At 49.9% G+C, this 6,888-nt stretch overlaps 1 long non-coding RNA gene across 1 annotated transcript; it reads right to left on the minus strand.

The window, feature by feature from the left end:
- Nucleotides 1–636: 636 nt before the first annotated feature.
- Nucleotides 637–3,630, minus strand: LOC125149563 (uncharacterized). Its single transcript, XR_007145968.1, has 4 exons — nt 3,587–3,630; nt 3,257–3,428; nt 2,384–2,584; nt 637–1,127 (listed from the first exon to the last, which is right to left on the minus strand). It is a non-coding gene; the product is annotated as an uncharacterized LOC125149563 (long non-coding RNA).
- Between the last annotated feature and the right edge of the window lie 3,258 nt (nt 3,631–6,888).

Consider the following 6,888-nt stretch of genomic DNA (forward strand, 5'->3'; position numbering starts at 1 on the left):
ACCAATCAAATAAAAATAACTTTATATTAGGGCGTCTGGTTGGCTCAGTTGGTAGAACAAGCAACTCTTGATCTCAGGAGGTCCTGAGTTCAAGCCACACGTTGGGCGTAGATATTACTCTTAAAAAATTTTATTATTTTGGGGCACCTGGGTGGCTCAGTCGGTTAAGCGTCCGATTTCAGCTCCGGTCATGATCTCGAGGTCCTTGAGTTCAAGCCTCATGTGGGGCTCTGTGCTGACAGCTCGGAGCCTGAAGCCTGCTTTGGATTCTGTGTCTCCCTCTCTCTCTGCCCCTCCCCCATTCACGCTCTGGCTCTCAAAAAAAAAAAAAAAATGAATAAACATTAAAAGAAATTTTAAAACATTTATTATTTTAAAAATGTTTATTTGTTTTTGAGAGAGAGAGAGAGAGAGCAGGGGAGGGGCAGTGAGAGAGGGAGACAGAATCCCAAGCAGGCTCCGTGCTGTCAGTGCAGAGCCTGACGTGGGGCTTGAACTCACGAACCGTGAGATCATGACCTGAGCTGAAACCAAGAGTTGGACGCTTAACCGACGGAGCCACCCAGGCGCCCCCCAAAAACATTCTTTTTGATATAAAAAGTAAATATTCATGTTACACTATTCAAATCATACAGAAAAGAATAAGCAAGAGAGTAAAAATTACCTGAAATCCCACTATCTAGAGACAACTGCAGATACATCTTTGGAGGCCATCTTCCCATAACCGCTCGCCGTGGTTTACACCGACACACGTACACACACCAAATCACTTCATCTTACGTGTGGTGTCTTTTTTTTTTTTTTTAAGTTTATTTATTTATTTAAGGGCTTACGTATTTGGGCCACACTCCGGATCCACTAAAAATCAAACCCTTTGAAGGTGCAGTCAGGAACCTGTATTTCTAACCCTCAGTCCGGGGGGTATCCTGGTCCTGCTCCAGGGAGGTTAGGGAAGGCTGGCTAGTGAAGGCTTCTGTTGCTAATGGCAATAGAAGGGGTCAGAAGGAGGCCCGGGAGGATCTTCAGGACAGGTTAACAGGTGGAGGTGTCCAGGTAGAGGAAACAGCTTGCGCAAGAGCGTAGATGTGAGAGTTGCGGACGTGCTCCGGAAGTGGCCGATAGTGTGGCTGGTTAGAGGGTGGAGTTGAGGAAGGACGGCCTTGAATGCCAGAATCAGGGCTTAGCAGTCAAAGGGGATGGGCGACAGGGCCTCGTATGGGAAGAACTTTTGCAAAAGAAGAGAAAGCCTGGCCAAGGGGAGGGGGGCACTCGTGTTCATAACCATGTGACAACACTCTTCCAGTGGGGGGTGTGCTTACAACGTGCCCGTCACAGTGCCTCCCGTGTATTATCTCATTAATCTTCCTGCCAACTCACAGGGCAGATAGTATTTTCACCTCCACGTCAGCGAAGAGGAAACCGAGGCACAGAGATGTTAAGCAAGTGGCCCAAGGTCACACAGCTGGTAAGTGGCAGAGCCAGGCTCAAACCCAGGCAGCCACGAGTGGAGTCCGTGCTCTTGACCACTGTTTTATTCCTTGGCACCTTAGTCTCTTCATCTGCAAAACCAGCTCGAAAGTGTCAAGGCCGAGAGGCAGAATCGCCCAGAACCACCACCACCACCAAAGTAACAGTAACAGGGGTTTGGTGAGAGCAAACTGCCTCAAAAAAAAAGAGGTAGCGGGGCACCTGGGTGGCTCGGTCGGTTGAGTGTCTGACTTCGGCTCAGGTCATGATCTCAGGGTTCGTGAGTTCGAGCGCCTCTTTGGGCTCACTGCTGCCAGCATGGAGCCTGCTTTGGATCCTCTGTCCCCCCTCTCTCTCTGCTCCTCCCCCGGCTCATGCTCTGGTGAGTGCACATGCTCTCTTTCTCTCTCTCTCTCTCAAAAAAAAAAAAAAAAAAAAAAGGTAGCATGGAATAGTGGTTAGAGCTTGGACTCTGGCATCCGGGGGACTTGGATTCAAATCCTAGCTCTGCTATGCACCAGCTGGACAGGTTACATATCTTCCCAGAGCCCTGGTTTCCTCAGCTGTAAAATGGGATAGACGTCCCTACCTCCTGAGGCTGTTGAGGTGTTAAAGGAGAAAGCGGACGAACATTGCATACGCCAGCCACTGTTCAATAAGGGTTAAAGGGTAGAGGGGCTGGGAGGAAGAAGAGTCTGAGTCTGAATAGAGGGGGACCCTGAGATGGGGGTGGTAACTGATTTCCAAGACAGTGCAGAGATTGGCTGAAAGGGCACCCCTCTTGTGCTGTCTCTGATGGCCAAGGGGGAAGCCTTATGCTTTCCCTGAACTTTGGCCTTGCAAATCGCTGCTCACCGAGTGGGGCAGAATGGCGATAAAGCTCACAGCTACTGAGCTGAGTGTACGGAGTACCTACCGTGTCCACGTCGCTCCGTTATTAGGTGGGCAGGTCTCAGACTGCGCGCAGGTGCCCCAGGGGACCGCAGACCAGTTCAGAAGCTTTTTGAGAGGTCCACAGCGACACCTGCCGGACACCTTGAAAACTGTTAGCTCTAGGTAGTTCGCATTTTCAATGTCAGAGCTTCATTCCTTCGGATGATGTTGCAACTCGGTAGAGCTGGGTTGATGGCAGTTTCGATAAAAAACAAGTATAATGCGAAAATTACTGTGGAGCAGGAAATTAGGATGGTAATGACCAATGTAATTCCAAGGGTTGAGTTGTTGAGAGTCCAGCAAGCTCTCGTTCCATTAGGGTGTATTTAGGATTATTCAGGAAGGAACTAAAATATTACTCTTTCTTTCAGCTTTTGTGTATTTTGCAAGTGGCTACCAAGTTGTTAGAACATGCAGATTTAAGACTTGTTTTGACCTTAGGGGCGCCTGGGTGGCTCAGTCAGTCAGGCGTCCTACTTGGGCTCAGGTCATGATCTCACGGTTGGTGGGTTCGAGCCCCACATCAGGCTCTGTGCTGACAGCTCAGAGCCTGGAGCCGCTTCAGATTCGGTGTCTCCCTCTTTCTCTGCCCCTCCCCTGCTTGTGCTCTGCCTCTCTCTCTCCACAATAAATAAACATTAAACAAAATTTTTAAAAAAAGGGTTGTCTTGACTTAACGTAACGGCTAGGTTTGGTTTTGGTTTTGATGTTTTGTTTTGTTTCGCACGGGTGGGAGTAGGAGGTGCCCTGAAAAAGTTTCTGAGACCCCGGGGGTGCCTCAAACCAAGAAAGTTTGGGATCTCTGCATTGCGCGCTTTACGAAAAGTCATCTTAAGCAACCCTAGGAGACCCATACCTCGTCAAGAAAGGCTAAGGTGGCCTGAGGCCAGCCAGGGGTGGGGGTCGGAGTGCGGTCAGTGACAAAGTACGTCCTGTGTCATTCTCTAGAAGGCGAACAGCTCCTCAATTTAGCTTTATCTCCCGATGGTGGGGAAGGGCAGCCCTTTCTGCTCGTTGTTCCTTCGTCCCTGTGGAAAAGCAGGGTCAGGTTCCTGACGTTCCCCTTCTTATTCACACCAGGGAGCCCTACTCAGGGGACCCAGGACAGCAGCCTCTGTGGGTACTGGGACCGGAAGCTCCCTGGAGGCTCTGCCACCCCATCCCCCCCCCCCCCCCCCCAACCCACCTTCAGTTCAGAGTCCCAGGCTCAGCCGCCAGGCTGCGCAGGACACAGCAGTTAGAATTCAAAAGTGGTTCGAAGAATCCAGGCCCCGCCCTCCGGGTTCCTCCTGGGTGAAAGGTCGCCACGCGGAGCTGCAGGCGGCCTCCCGGCAGGGGATAGCGGCCAGGAAAACCATGAGACCATGAAGGGGCAGCACACCGCATCCTGTCCTTCAGCTTGGACTTGAGAATCCGGCCCCGCCCCCGCAGCGAGCTGCCCGCTCCCCAGAACAACCTGCATCGGAGGAGAAGCCCTGGAGGAAAGGCGGGGTCCCACTTTCCCAAGGGGCAACTGCCAGCCTCATCCTGCGCAGGCGGGCTGTTGGCTCTGGGGGACCCTGAACCAGTCATTTAACCCCTCTGAGCCCGTTTCCCCCCCTGCAGATGGGAACAGCAGCACCTACTAGGCGGAGTTGTTCTAAGAATTGAATGCATTATTAAAGCCTCTGCTCAGCGCAGAGCTAAGTATGCATGGTCCTTGCGCAGTGAAATTTAGCTAGCGATTCACTCTCAACAAATATTTATTGAGCACCTACTGTGTGTATGTACATTCTAAGCACTGGGAATACAGCAGGGCACAAGCCAGGCAAAAAACGCCTTGCCCTCAGGGGGCGTACGTCCTAGCAGAGCGAGACCGACCATTAATAACAAACAGAATGGGTAAGTCAATTATAGAGCAGCTCCGTCCAATAGAAATATAGCATGAACCATGTATGGAATCAAAATTTTTCCAGAAGTACCATTACAAATGTAAAAATAAACAGGTGAAATTCATTTTTCTAATGTTTAATTAAAAAAAAAATTTAGGGGCGCCTGGGTGGCTCAGTCGGGTAAGCGTCCGACTCCGGCTCAGATCACGATCTCATGGTTCATGGGTTCGAGCCCCTGCGTCGGGTTCTGTGCTGACAGCTCCGAGCCTGGAGCCTGCTCCGGATTCTGTCTCCCTCTCTTGCTGCCCCTCCCCTGCTCATGCTCTCTGTCTCTCAAAAATAAACTAAAAGAAAAATTTAAAAAAGAAATAAAAAAAATACTTAAAATGTGTTTTAAAAAAATTGAAATCTCACCCAATATATCCAAAATATTATCATTTCCACTAGAGGCATTAGCCACATTTCCAGGACTCGGTAGCCATGGGTTACGAAGAGTGTTAAAAGATGACTGGAAAGATGAAGACATAGTTCAGGGCAAGGGGGACAGGAGCCCCAAGCAAGGGGGCAGATGACGGACAGAGAAGGTGAATTCCCGTGGACAGAGAGCTCTGTTTCAGTGGTTAACCAGCTCCCTTTCCTCTGTGCTGGCCTGGCCCGGCCCGCAGGAGGGTTTTCTGGCCAATGACATGTCCTCCCCTCCTCTGCCCCCAAGCATAACCCTAGTTCTGCAGAGCCCTGAAAGATGCACCACCTGCTCATTCCAGGAAATGGCGTGCACCCCTTTTTCTGGGAGCTTGGGGCCACCCCAGGGGGACAAACTGCAGGAATTTTGTCAAGGATCTTGACCGGAACTGGGAAGAGGTTGGGGGTGGTGTGGTGTGTGAAGGACGAGTTCTTGCCCAGGGCTGGGATTAGGGGGAGGCCAGTGAGGACTGCAGCCCGTCTTTATTTAAGATTGTGATATTTTAGGGGAGGCCGAGTGGCTAAGTCAGTTAAGCCTCAGACTCCTGATTTCGGTTCAGGTCACGAATCTCGCGGTTTGTGAGTTCAAGCCCTGCATTGGGCTCTGCGCTGACAGTGTGGAGCCTGCTTAGTTTTCTCTCTCTCTCTCTCTCTCTCTCTCTCTCTCTCTCTTTCTCCCCCCCCCGCCCCTCCCCGCTTATGCACGCGCTCTCTCTCTCTCTCAAAATAAATAAAACTTAAAAATAAATAAAATATGATAGTTTGCTCATCACAGATACTTTTGCCTGAATTAAAAAAACATACCTTATCGACTCTTGTATCACAAATTCATGCTTTTAAAGTGCTCAGTTCAGGGGGTGCCTGGGTGGCTCAGTCAGTTAAGCCACCGACTCTCAAGTCATGACCTCACAGTTTGTGGGTTTGGGCCCTGCGTTGGGCTCTGCACTGACAGTGCGGAGCCTGCTTGGAATTCTCTCTCTCCCTCTCTCTGCCCCTCTCCTGCGCTCTCTCTCTCTCTCTCTCTCTCTCTCTGTCTCTCAAAATAAATAAATAAACTTAAAAAAAACCAAACAAACCAGGGCTCAATTCAGGGGCACCTGGCTGGCTCACTTGGTAGAGCGAGTGACTCTTGATCTCAGAGTTGTGAGCTCGAGCCCCACGCTGGGTGTAGAGATTACTTAAATGAATAAATTTAAAACACTTAAAAAATAAAGTGCTCCATTCCATGGTTTTTAGTATTTTCACAGTTGTGTGACACTGCCTAATCAATTTTAGAACATTTTCATCATCCCCCAAGAAACCCCGGCACCCATTAAGCAGTCACTCCCCCCCCCATGCCCCCCTCCCCCGCCCAGTCCCCCATCCCCAACCCCTGGCAACCACTAATCTACTTTCCGCAGGCATGGATTTGCCTGTTCTGGACGTTTCCTATCAGTGGAATCCTATGCGACCTCTTGTGACCGGCTTTTTTCATTTAGCGTAATACCTTCAAGTCTCAGCATGTCACTCCTTTTTATGGCCGAATAATATACGATTGCATGGATACACCACATTTTACCTGTCCATTTGTCCATCAATCGATGTTTCTGTTTCTTCCCCTTTTTGGTTGTTGTGAACCATGAACTATGAACATTCACACGCAAGTTTTTGTGTGGACACGTTTTGAATTCTTTGGGGGCCTGCATTACTTTTGATTTTTAATACATTGCATATTTTTATGTACTTTAGTACACCGAATATTTTTGCATATGATTACTGGAGTTTTTGATGCCCCCTTAAAATGTATACTTGAGTCAAGTGCCTGACTGGCCTCCCCTTGCTCCCACCTTGCAAGTCCTGTCCCTTGCTAGCTGTGTGACTTTGGGCAAGTTGTTTAACCTCTCGGTGCCTTGGTTTCCTCGTCTGTGAAATGGGGATGATCCCTGTACCTACTGACAACGATTAGGGGGATACAATGAGGCAATATACACAGGGGGGCCTGGTGTTGGGCCTGCACAGGTGGGTCTCAAAATGGATGTGACCTAGACTTGACCTTCAGGAGAGCCGGCCCGCCTGCCTAGAACCCCTTGCTGCTTCAGTTCCCGGGGGGAAACCCGCTATTTTTCCCTCTCTTGCCTCGGCCTGAACCCCCTACAAAGTCCTCGGGGCGGGACCG

The sequence above is a fragment of the Prionailurus viverrinus genome, chromosome D3 (genome assembly GCF_022837055.1).
Source record: "Prionailurus viverrinus isolate Anna chromosome D3, UM_Priviv_1.0, whole genome shotgun sequence".
In the NCBI taxonomy this organism is placed as follows: domain Eukaryota; kingdom Metazoa; phylum Chordata; class Mammalia; order Carnivora; family Felidae; genus Prionailurus; species Prionailurus viverrinus.